We start from the raw sequence: 13682 nt of genomic DNA, 5'->3' as shown, positions 1-13682 counted from the left end.
GTTCTAAACAAGTTCTCATCTGTTTACAGTCATTTTCACTGAATTATTCAAGTTTTCATGTAGTTTCCTATATTCTGCCTTCTGGCCCAAGCATAAGCTTTGGCCACTTTATCAAACAACTTCCTACACACTGTTATGAACTGAGGGAGCTAGGGAACATTGTCTCTCAACTGTGTTATAGAGTGTAGTACTACATTTCAGTGAAGTGTAAGGCTTTCCAAAGCTGCCGAACTTGTTTCTTTCTCTATTTCAATGGTATTCTGCCTTGTATAACACACATTTACCACTCTAGTCTCCTGTAAGTAATGAATATAGGATTCATACAGTGTTTGATGTTATCTGAACTCCAATTAAGGATTTTCCTTATCTTAGCTACCTTTTCTACACTAAGAACTGACTTGGAGAATATTTTTCATCTGTTCTAAACAAGTTCTCATCTGTTTACAGTCATTTTCACTGAATTATTTATGTTTTCATGTAGTTTCCTATGTTCTGCCTTCGGGCCCAAGTATAAGCTTTGCCCACTTTATCAAACAACTTTCTACACACTGTTATGAACTGAGGCAGCTCGGGAACATTGTCTCTCAACTGTGTTATAGAGTGTAGTACTATATTTCAGTGAAGTGTAAGGCTTTCCAAAGCTGCCGAACGTGTTTGTTTCTCTATTTCAATGGTATTCTGCCTTGTATAACACACATTTACCACTCTAGTCTCCTTTAAGTAAAGAATATAGGATTCATAGAGTGTTTCATGTGATCTTAACTGGAATTAAGGATTTCCCTTATCTTATCTACCTTTTCTACACTAAGAACTGACTTGGAGATTCTCTTTCAGCTGTTCTAAACAAGTTCTCATCTGTTTACAGTCATTTTAATGAATTATTCATGTTTTCATGTAGTTTCCTATATTCTGCCTTCTGGCCCAAGTATAAGCTTTGCCCACCTTATCAAACAACTTCCTACACACTGTTATGAACTGAGGGAGCTAGGGAACATTGTCTCTCAACTGTGTTATAGAGTGTAGTACTACATTTCAGTGAAGTGTAAGGCTTTCCAAAGCTGCCGAACTTGTTTCTTTCTCTATTTCAATGGTATTCTGCCTTGTATAACACACATTTACCACTCTAGTCTCCTTTAAGTAATGAATATAGGATTCATACAGTGTTTGATGTTATCTTAACTCGAATTAAGGATTTTCCTTATCTCAGCTACCTTTTCTACACTAAGAACTGACTTGGAGATTCTCTTTCAGCAGTTCTAAACAAGTTCTCATCTGTTTACAGTCATTTTCACTGAATTATTCATGTTTTCATGTAGTTTCCTATATTCTGCCTTCTGGCCCAAGTATAAGCTTTGCCCACTTTATCAAACACCTTCCTACACTCTGTTATGAACTGAGGCAGCTAGGGAACATTGTCTCTCAACTGTGTTATAGAGTGTAGTACTACATTTCAGTGAAGTGTAAGCCTTTCCAAAGCTGCCGAAAGTGTTTCTTTCTCTATTTCAATGGTATTCTGCCTTGTATAACACACATTTACCACTCTAGTTTCCTTTAAGTAAAGAATATAGGATTCATACAATGTTTCATGGTATCTTAACTGATATTAAGGATTTCCCTTATCTTAGCTACCTTTTCTACACTAAGAACTGACTTGGAGTTTCTCTTTCAGCTGTTCTAAACAAGTTCTCATCTGTTTACAGTCATTTTCACTGAATTATTCATGTTTTCATGTAGTTTCCTATATTCTGCCTTCTGGCCCAAGTATAAGCTTTGCCTACTTTATCAAACACCTTCCTACACTCTGTTATGAACTGAGGCAGCTAGGGAACATTGTCTCTCAACTGTGTTATAGAGTGTAGTACTACATTTCAGTGAAGTGTAAGCCTTTCCAAAGCTGCCGAAAGTGTTTCTTTCTCTATTTCAATGGTATTCTGCCTTGTATAACACACATTTACCACTCTAGTTTCCTTTAAGTAAAGAATATAGGATTCATACAGTGTTTCATGTGATCTTAACTCGAATTAAGGATTTCCCGGATCTTAGCTACCTTTTCTACACTAAGAACTGACTTGGAGATTCTCTTTCAGCTGTGCTAAACAAGTTCTCATGTGTTTACAGTCGTTTTCAATGAATTATGCATGTTTTCATGCAGTTTCTTATATTCTGCCTTCTGGCCCAAGTATAAGCTTTGCCCACTTTATCAAACAACTTCCTACACACTGTTATGAACTGAGGCAGCTCTGGAACATTGTCTCTCAACTGTGTTATAGAGTGTAGTACTACATTTCAGTGAAGTGTAAGCCTTTCCAAAACTGCCGAAAGTGTTTCTTTCTCTATTTCAATGGTATTCTGCCTTGTATAACACACATTTACCACTCTAGTTTCCTTTAAGTAAAGAATATAGGATTCATACAATGTTTCATGGTATCTTAACTGGTATTAAGGATTTCCCTTATCTTAGCTACCTTTTCTACACTAAGAACTGACTTGGAGATTCTCTTTCAGCTGTTCTAAACAAGTTCTCATCTGTTTACAGTCATTTTCAATGAATTATTCATGTTTTCATGTAGTTTCCTATATTCTGCCTTCTGGCCCAAGTATAAGCTTTGCCCACTTTATCAAACAACTTCCTACACACTGTTATGAACTGAGTGAGCTAGGGAACATTGTCTCTCAACTGTGTTATAGAGTGTAGTACTACATTTCAGTGAAGTGTAAGGCTTTCCAAAGCTGCCAAACGTGTTTCTTTCTCTATTTCAATGGTATTCTGCCTTATATAACACACATTTACCACTCTAGTCTCCTTTAAGTAAAGAATATAGGATTCATACAGTGTTTCATGTGATCTTAACTCGAATTAAGGATTTCCCGGATCTTAGCTACCTTTTCTACACTAAGAACTGACTTGGAGATTCTCTTTCAGCTGTTCTAAACAAGTTCTCATCTGTTTACAGTCATTTTCAATGAATTATTCATGTTTTCATGTAGTTTCCTATATTCTGCCTTCAGGCCCAAGTATAAGCTTTGCCCACTTTATCAAACAACTTCCTACACACTGTTATGAACTGAGGGAGCTAGGAACATAGTCTCTCAACTGTGTTATAGAGTGTAGTACTACATTTCAGTGAAGTGTAAGGCTTTCCAAAGCTGCCGAAAGTGTTTCTTTCTCTATTTCAATGGTATTCTGCCTTGTATAACACACATTTACCACTCTAGTCTCCTTTAAGTAAAGAATATAGGATTCATATAGTGTTTCATGTGATGTTAACTGGTATTAAGGATTTCCCTTATCTTAGCTACCTTTTCTACACTAAGAACTGACTTGGAGATTCTCTTTCAGCTGTTCTAAACAAGTTCTCATCTGTTTACATTCATTTTCAGTGAATTATTCATGTTTTCATGTATTTTCCTATATTTTGCCTTCTGGCCCAAGTATAAGCTTTGCCCACTTTATCAAACAACTTCCTACACACTGTTATGAACTGAGGGAGCTAGGGAACATTGTCTCTCAACTGTGGTATAGAGTGTAGTACTACGATTCAGTGAAGTGTAAGGCTTTCCAAAGCTGCCGAACGTGTTTCTTTCTCTATTTCAATGGTATTCTGCCTTGTATAACACACATTTACCACTCTAGTCTCCTTTAAGTAATGAATATAGGATTCATACAGTGTTTGATGTTATCTTAACTCGAATTAAGGATTTTCCTTATCTTAGCTACCTTTTCTACACTAAGAACTGACTTGGAGATTCTCTTTCAGCTGTTCTAAACAAGTTCTCATCTGTTTACAGTCATTTTCAATGAATTATTCATGTTTTCATGTAGTTTCCTATATTCGGCCTTCTGGCCCAAGTATAAGCTTTGCCCACTTTATCAAACAACTTCCTAGACACTGTTATGAACTGAGTGAGCTAGGGAACATTGTCTCTCAACTGTGTTATAGAGTGTAGTACTACATTTCAGTGAAGTGTAAGGGTTTCCAAAGCTGCCAAACGTGTTTCTTTCTCTATTTCAATGGTATTCTGCCTTATATAACACACATTTACCACTCTAGTCTCCTTTAAGTAAAGAATATAGGATTCATACAGTGTTTCATGTGATCTTAAATCGAATTAAGGATTTCCCTTATCTTAGCTACCTTTTCTACACTAAGAACTGACTTGGAGATTCTCTTTAAGCTGTTCTAAACAAGTTCTCATCTGTTTACATTCATTTTCAGTGAATTATTCATGTTTTCATGTATTTTCCTATATTTTGCCTTCTGGCCCAAGTATAAGCTTTGGCCACTTTATCAAACAACTTCCTACACACTGTTATGAACTGAGTGAGCTAGGGAACATTGTCTCTCAACTGTGTTATAGAGTGTAGTACTACGATTCAGTGAAGTGTAAGGCTTTCCAAATCTGCCAAACGTGTTTCTTTCTCTATTTCAATGGTATTCTGCCTTTTATAACACACATTTACCACTCTAGTCTCCTTTAAGTAATGAATATAGGATTCATACAGTGTTTGATGTTATCTTAACTCGAATGAAGGATTTTCCTTATCTCAGCTACCTTTTCTACACTAAGAACTGACTTGGAGATTCTCTTTCAGCAGTTCTAAACAAGTTCTCATCTGTTTACAGTCATTTTCACTGAATTATTCATGTTTTCATGAAGTTTCCTATATTCTGCCTTCTGGCCCAAGTATAAACTTTGGCCACTTTATCAAACAACTTCCTACACACTGTTATGAACTGAGGGAGCTAGGGAACATTGTCTCTCAACTGTGTTATAGAGTGTAGTACTACATTTCAGTGAAGTGTAAGGCTTTCCAAAGCTGCCAAACTTGTTTCTTTCTCTATTTCAATGGTATTCTGCCTTGTATAACACACATTTACCACTCTAGTCTCCCTTAAGTTATGAATATATGATTCATACAGTGTTTGATGTTATCTTAACTCGAATTAAGGATTTTCCTTATCTTAGCTACCTTTTCTACACTAAGAACTGACTTGGAGATTCTCTTTCAGCTGTTCTAAACAAGTTCTCATGTGTTTACAGTCATTTTCACTGAATTATTCATGTTTTCATGTAGTTTCCTATATTCTGCCTTCTGGCCCAAGTATAAGCTTTGCCCACTTTATCAAACACCTTCCTACACTCTGTTATGAACTGAGGCAGCTAGGGAACATTGTCTCTCAACTCTGTTATAGAGTGTAGTACTACATTTCAGTGAAGTGTAAGCCTTTCCAAAGCTGCCGAAAGTGTTTCTTTCTCTATTTCAATGGTATTCTGCCTTGTATAACACACATTTACCACTCTAGTTTCCTTTAAGTAAAGAATATAGGATTCATACAATGTTTCATGGGATCTTAACTGGTATTAAGGATTTCCCTTATCTTAGCTACCTTTTCTACACTAAGAACTGACTTGGAGTTTCTCTTTCAGCTGTTCTAAACAAGTTCTCATCTGTTTACAGTCATTTTCACTGAATTATTCATGTTTTCATGTAGTTTCCTATATTCTGCCTTCTGGCCCAAGTATAAGCTTTGCCTACTTTATCAAACACCTTCCTACACTCTGTTATGAACTGAGGCAGCTAGGGAACATTGTCTCTCAACTGTGTTATAGAGTGTAGTACTACATTTATGTGAAGTGTAAGCCTTTCCAAAGCTGCCGAAAGTGTTTCTTTCTCTATTTCAATGGTATTCTGCATTGTATAACACACATTTACCACTCTAGTCTCCTTTAAGTAATGAATATAGGATTCATACAGTGTTTGATGTTATCTTAACTCGAATTAAGGATTTCCCTTATCTTAGCTACCTTTTCTACACTAAGAACTGACTTGGAGATTCTCTTTCAGCTGTTCTAAACAAGTTCTCATCTGTTTACAGTCATTTTCAATGAATTATTCATGTTTTCATGTAGTTTCCTATATTCTACCTTCTGGCCCAAGTATAAGCTTTGGCCACTTTATCAAACAGCTTCCTACACACTGTTATGAACTGAGGGAGCTAGGGAACATTGTCTCTCAACTGTGTTATAGAGTGTAGTACTACATTTCAGTGAAGTGTAAGGCTTTCCAAAGCTGCCGAACTTGTTTCTTTCTCTATTTCAATGGTATTCTGCCTTGTATAACACACATTTACCACTCTAGTCTCCTTTAAGTAATGAATATAGGATTCATACAGTGTTTGATGTTATCTTAACTCGAAGTAAAGATTTTCCTTATCTTAGCTACCTTTTCTACAATAAGAACTGACTTGGAGTTTCTCTTTCAGCTGTTCTAAACAAGTTCTCATCTGTTTACAGTCATTTTCACTGAATTATTCATGTTTTCATGTAGTTTCCTATATTCTGCCTTCTGGCCCAAGTATAAGCTTTGCCTACTTTATCAAACACCTTCCTACACTCTGTTATGAACTGAGGCAGCTAGGGAACATTGTCTCTCAACTGTGTTATAGACTGTAGTACTACATTTCAGTGAAGTGTAAGCCTTTCCAAAGCTGCCGAACGTGTTTCTTTCTCTATTTCAATGGTATTCTGCCTTGTATAACACACATTTACCACTGTAGTCTCCTTTAAGTAACAATATAGGATTCATAGAGTGTTTCAAGTCATCTTAACTTGAATTAAGTATTTCCCGGATCTTAGCTACCTTTTCTGCACTAAGAACTGATTTGGAGATTCTCTTTCAGCTGTTCTAAACAAGTTCTCATCTGTTTACAGTCATTTTCAATGAATTATTCATGTTTTCATGTAGTTTCCTATATTCTGCCTTCTGGCACAAGTATAAGCTTTGCCCACCTTATCAAACAACTTCCTACACACTGTTATAAACTGAGGGAGCTAGGGAACATTGTCTCTGAACTGTGTTATAGAGTGTAGTACTACATTTCAGTGTAGTGTAAGGCTTTCCAAAGCTGCCGAACGTGTTTCTTTCTCTATTTCAATGGTATTCTGCCTTGTATAACACACATTTACCACTCTAGTCTCCTTTAAGTAATGAATATAGGATTCATACAGTGTTTGATGTTATCTTAACTAGAATTAAGGATTTCCATTATCTTAGCTACCTTTTCTACACTAGGAACTGACTTGGAGATTCTCTTTCAGCTGTTTTAAACAAGTTCTCATCTGTTTACAGTCATTTTCACTGAATTATTCATGTTTTCATGTAGTTTCCTATATTCTGCCTTCTGGCCCAAGTATAAGATTTGGCCACTTTATCAAACAACTTCCTACACACTGTTATGAACTGAGGGAGCTAGGGAACATTTTCTCTCAACTGTGTTATAGAGTGCAGTACTACATTTCAGTGAAGTGTAAGGCTTTCCAAAGCTGCCGAACTTGTTTCTTTCTCTATTTCAATGGTATTCTGCCTTTTATAACACACATTTACCACTCTAGTCTCCTTTAAGTAATGAATATAGGATTCATACAGTGTTTGATGTTATCTTAACTCGAATTAAGGATTTTCCTTATCTTAGCTACCTTTTCTACACTAAGAACTGACTTGGAGATTCTCTTTCACCTGTTCTAAACTAGTTCTCATCTGTTTACAGTCATTTTCACTGAATTATTCAAGTTTTCATGTAGTTTCCTATATTCTGCCTTCTGGCCCAAGCATAATCTTTGGCCACTTTATCAAACAACTTCCTACACACTGTTATGAACTGAGGGAGCTAGGGAACATTGTCTCTCAACTGTGTTATAGAGTGTAGTACTACATTTCAGTGAAGTGTAAGGCTTTCCAAAGCTTCCGAACTTGTTTCTTTCTCTATTTCAATGGTATTCTGCCTTGTATAACACACATTTACCACTCTAGTCCCCTGTAAGTAATGAATATAGGATTCATACAGTGTTTGATGTTATCTGAACTCCAATTAAGGATTTTCCTTATCTTAGCTACCTTTTCTACACTAAGAACTGACTTGGAGAATATTTTTCATCTGTTCTAAACAAGTTCTCATCTGTTTACAGTCATTTTCACTGAATTATTTATGTTTTCATGTAGTTTCCTATGTTCTGCCTTCGGGCCCAAGTATAAGCTTTGCCCACTTTATCAAACAACTTCCTACACACTGTTATGAACTGAGGCAGCTCGGGAACATTGTCTCTCAACTGTGTTATAGAGTGTAGTACTATATTTCAGTGAAGTGTAAGGCTTTCCAAAGCTGCCGAACGTGTTTGTTTCTCTATTTCAATGGTATTCTGCCTTGTATAACACACATTTACCACTCTAGTCTCCTTTAAGTAAAGAATATAGGATTCATAGAGTGTTTCATGTGATCTTAACTGGAATTAAGGATTTCCCTTATCTTATCTACCTTTTCTACACTAAGAACTGACTTGGAGATTCTCTTTCAGCTGTTCTAAACAAGTTCTCATCTGTTTACAGTCATTTTAATGAATTATTCATGTTTTCATGTAGTTTCCTATATTCTGCCTTCTGGCCCAAGTATAAGCTTTGCCCACCTTATCAAACAACTTCCTACACACTGTTATGAACTGAGGGAGCTAGGGAACATTGTCTCTGAACTGTGTTATAGAGTGTAGTACTACATTTCAGTGTAGTGTAAGGCTTTCCAAAGCTGCCAAACGTGTTTCTTTCTCTATTTCAATGGTATCCTGCCTTGTATAACACACATTTACCACTCTAGTCTCCTTTAAGTAATGAATATAGGATTCATACAGTGTTTGATGTTATCTTAACTAGAATTAAGGATTTCCATTATCTTAGCTACCTTTTCTACACTAGGAACTGACTTGGAGATTCTCTTTCAGCTGTTCTAAACAAGTTCTCATCTGTTTACAGTCATTTTCACTGAATTATTCATGTTTTCATGTAGTTTCCTATATTCTGCCTTCTGGCCCAAGTATAAGATTTGGCCACTTTATCAAACAACTTCCTACACACTGTTATGAACTGAGGGAGCTAGGGAACATTTTCTCTCAACTGTGTTATAGAGTGCAGTACTACATTTCAGTGAAGTGTAAGGCTTTCCAAAGCTGCCGAACTTGTTTCTTTCTCTATTTCAATGGTATTCTGCCTTTTATAACACACATTTACCACTCTAGTCTCCTTTAAGTAATGAATATAGGATTCATACAGTGTTTGATGTTATCTTAACTCGAATTAAGGATTTTCCTTATCTTAGCTACCTTTTCTACACTAAGAACTGACTTGGAGATTCTCTTTCAGCTGTTCTAAACAAGTTCTCATCTGTTTACAGTCATTTTCACTGAATTATTCAAGTTTTCATGTAGTTTCCTATATTCTGCCTTCTGGCCCAAGTATAAGCTTTGGCCACTTTATCAAACAACTTCCTACACACTGTTATGAACTGAGGGAGCTAGGGAACATTGTCTCTCAACTGTGTTATAGAGTGTAGTACTACATTTCAGTGAAGTGTAAGGCTTTCCAAAGCTGCCGAACTTGTTTCTTTCTCTATTTCAATGGTATTCTGCCTTGTATAACACACATTTACCACTCTAGTCTCCTTTAAGTAATGAATATAGGATTCATACAGTGTTTGATGTTATCTTAACTCGAATTAAGGATTTTCCTTATCTCAGCTACCTTTTCTACACTAAGAACTGACTTGGAGATTCTCTTTCAGCAGTTCTAAACAAGTTCTCATCTGTTTACAGTCATTTTCACTGAATTATTCATGTTTTCATGTAGTTTCCTATATTCTGCCTTCTGGCCCAAGTATAAGCTTTGCCCACTTTATCAAAAACCTTCCTACACTCTGTTATGAACTGAGGCAGCTAGGGAACATTGTCTCTCAACTGTGTTATAGAGTGTAGTACTACATTTCAGTGAAGTGTAAGCCTTTCCAAAGCTGCCGAAAGTGTTTCTTTCTCTATTTCAATGGTATTCTGCCTTGTATAACACACATTTACCACTCTAGTTTCCTTTAAGTAAAGAATATAGGATTCATACAGTGTTTCATGTGATCTTAACTCGAATTAAGGATTTCCCGGATCTTAGCTACCTTTTCTACACTAAGAACTGACTTGGAGATTCTCTTTCAGCTGTGCTAAACAAGTTCTCATGTGTTTACAGTCGTTTTCAATGAATTATGCATGTTTTCATGCAGTTTCTTATATTCTGCCTTCTGGCCCAAGTATAAGCTTTGCCCACTTTATCAAACAACTTCCTACACACTGTTATGAACTGAGGCAGCTCTGGAACATTGTCTCTCAACTGTGTTATAGAGTGTAGTACTACATTTCAGTGAAGTGTAAGCCTTTCCAAAGCTGCCGAAAGTGTTTCTTTCTCTATTTCAATGGTATTCTGCCTTGTATAACACACATTTACCACTCTAGTTTCCTTTAAGTAAAGAATATAGGATTCATACAATGTTTCATGGTATCTTAACTGGTATTAAGGATTTCCCTTATCTTAGCTACCTTTTCTACACTAAGAACCGAGTTGGAGATTCTCTTTCAGCTGTTCTAAACAAGTTCTCATCCGTTTACAGTCATTTTCAATGAATTATTCATGTTTTTATGTAGTTTCCTATATTCTGCCTTCTGGCCCAAGTATAAGCTTTGCCCACTTTATCAAAAACCTTCCTACACTCTGTTATGAACTGAGGAAGCTAGGGAACATTGTCTCTCAACTGTGTTATAGAGTGTAGTACTACATTTCAGTGAAGTGTAAGCCTTTCCAAAGCTGCCGAAAGTGTTTCTTTCTCTATTTCAATGGTATTCTGCCTTGTATAACACACATTTACCACTCTAGTTTCCTTTAAGTAAAGAATATAGGATTCATACAGTGTTTCATGTGATCTTAACTCGAATTAAGGATTTCCCGGATCTTAGCTACCTTTTCTACACTAAGAACTGACTTGGAGATTCTCTTTCAGCTGTTTTAAACAAGTTCTCATCTGTTTACAGTCATTTTCACTGAATTATTCATGTTTTCATGTAGTTTCCTATATTCTGCCTTCTGGCCCAAGTATAAGATTTGGCCACTTTATCAAACAACTTCCTACACACTGTTATGAACTGAGGGAGCTAGGGAACATTTTCTCTCAACTGTGTTATAGAGTGCAGTACTACATTTCAGTGAAGTGTAAGGCTTTCCAAAGCTGCCGAACTTGTTTCTTTCTCTATTTCAATGGTATTCTGCCTTTTATAACACACATTTACCACTCTAGTCTCCTTTAAGTAATGAATATAGGATTCATACAGTGTTTGATGTTATCTTAACTCGAATTAAGGATTTTCCTTATCTTAGCTACCTTTTCTACACTAAGAACTGACTTGGAGATTCTCTTTCACCTGTTCTAAACTAGTTCTCATCTGTTTACAGTCATTTTCACTGAATTATTCAAGTTTTCATGTAGTTTCCTATATTCTGCCTTCTGGCCCAAGCATAAGCTTTGGCCACTTTATCAAACAACTTCCTACACACTGTTATGAACTGAGGGAGCTAGGGAACATTGTCTCTCAACTGTGTTATAGAGTGTAGTACTACATTTCAGTGAAGTGTAAGGCTTTCCAAAGCTGCCGAACTTGTTTCTTTCTCTATTTCAATGGTATTCTGCCTTGTATAACACACATTTACCACTCTAGTCTCCTGTAAGTAATGAATATAGGATTCATACAGTGTTTGATGTTATCTGAACTCCAATTAAGGATTTTCCTTATCTTAGCTACCTTTTCTACACTAAGAACTGACTTGGAGAATATTTTTCATCTGTTCTAAACAAGTTCTCATCTGTTTACAGTCATTTTCACTGAATTATTTATGTTTTCATGTAGTTTCCTATGTTCTGCCTTCGGGCCCAAGTATAAGCTTTGCCCACTTTATCAAACAACTTCCTACACACTGTTATGAACTGAGGCAGCTCGGGAACATTGTCTCTCAACTGTGTTATAGAGTGTAGTACTATATTTCAGTGAAGTGTAAGGCTTTCCAAAGCTGCCGAACGTGTTTGTTTCTCTATTTCAATGGTATTCTGCCTTGTATAACACACATTTACCACTCTAGTCTCCTTTAAGTAAAGAATATAGGATTCATAGAGTGTTTCATGTGATCTTAACTGGAATTAAGGATTTCCCTTATCTTATCTACCTTTTCTACACTAAGAACTGACTTGGAGATTCTCTTTCAGCTGTTCTAAACAAGTTCTCATCTGTTTACAGTCATTTTAATGAATTATTCATGTTTTCATGTAGTTTCCTATATTCTGCCTTCTGGCCCAAGTATAAGCTTTGCCCACCTTATCAAACAACTTCCTACACACTGTTATGAACTGAGGGAGCTAGGGAACATTGTCTCTGAACTGTGTTATAGAGTGTAGTACTACATTTCAGTGTAGTGTAAGGCTTTCCAAAGCTGCCAAACGTGTTTCTTTCTCTATTTCAATGGTATCCTGCCTTGTATAACACACATTTACCACTCTAGTCTCCTTTAAGTAATGAATATAGGATTCATACAGTGTTTGATGTTATCTTAACTAGAATTAAGGATTTCCATTATCTTAGCTACCTTTTCTACACTAGGAACTGACTTGGAGATTCTCTTTCAGCTGTTCTAAACAAGTTCTCATCTGTTTACAGTCATTTTCACTGAATTATTCATGTTTTCATGTAGTTTCCTATATTCTGCCTTCTGGCCCAAGTATAAGATTTGGCCACTTTATCAAACAACTTCCTACACACTGTTATGAACTGAGGGAGCTAGGGAACATTTTCTCTCAACTGTGTTATAGAGTGCAGTACTACATTTCAGTGAAGTGTAAGGCTTTCCAAAGCTGCCGAACTTGTTTCTTTCTCTATTTCAATGGTATTCTGCCTTTTATAACACACATTTACCACTCTAGTCTCCTTTAAGTAATGAATATAGGATTCATACAGTGTTTGATGTTATCTTAACTCGAATTAAGGATTTTCCTTATCTTAGCTACCTTTTCTACACTAAGAACTGACTTGGAGATTCTCTTTCAGCTGTTCTAAACAAGTTCTCATCTGTTTACAGTCATTTTCACTGAATTATTCAAGTTTTCATGTAGTTTCCTATATTCTGCCTTCTGGCCCAAGTATAAGCTTTGGCCACTTTATCAAACAACTTCCTACACACTGTTATGAACTGAGGGAGCTAGGGAACATTGTCTCTCAACTGTGTTATAGAGTGTAGTACTACATTTCAGTGAAGTGTAAGGCTTTCCAAAGCTGCCGAACTTGTTTCTTTCTCTATTTCAATGGTATTCTGCCTTGTATAACACACATTTACCACTCTAGTCTCCTTTAAGTAATGAATATAGGATTCATACAGTGTTTGATGTTATCTTAACTCGAATTAAGGATTTTCCTTATCTCAGCTACCTTTTCTACACTAAGAACTGACTTGGAGATTCTCTTTCAGCAGTTCTAAACAAGTTCTCATCTGTTTACAGTCATTTTCACTGAATTATTCATGTTTTCATGTAGTTTCCTATATTCTGCCTTCTGGCCCAAGTATAAGCTTTGCCCACTTTATCAAAAACCTTCCTACACTCTGTTATGAACTGAGGCAGCTAGGGAACATTGTCTCTCAACTGTGTTATAGAGTGTAGTACTACATTTCAGTGAAGTGTAAGCCTTTCCAAAGCTGCCGAAAGTGTTTCTTTCTCTATTTCAATGGTATTCTGCCTTGTATAACACACATTTACCACTCTAGTTTCCTTTAAGTAAAGAAT

This window comes from Pipistrellus hanaki (assembly GCF_964339955.1).
Source record: "Pipistrellus hanaki genome assembly, chromosome: 9".
NCBI lineage: Eukaryota > Metazoa > Chordata > Mammalia > Chiroptera > Vespertilionidae > Pipistrellus > Pipistrellus hanaki.
The sequence above is the reverse complement of the archived record's forward strand: the minus strand, read 5'-3'. Positions refer to the sequence as shown.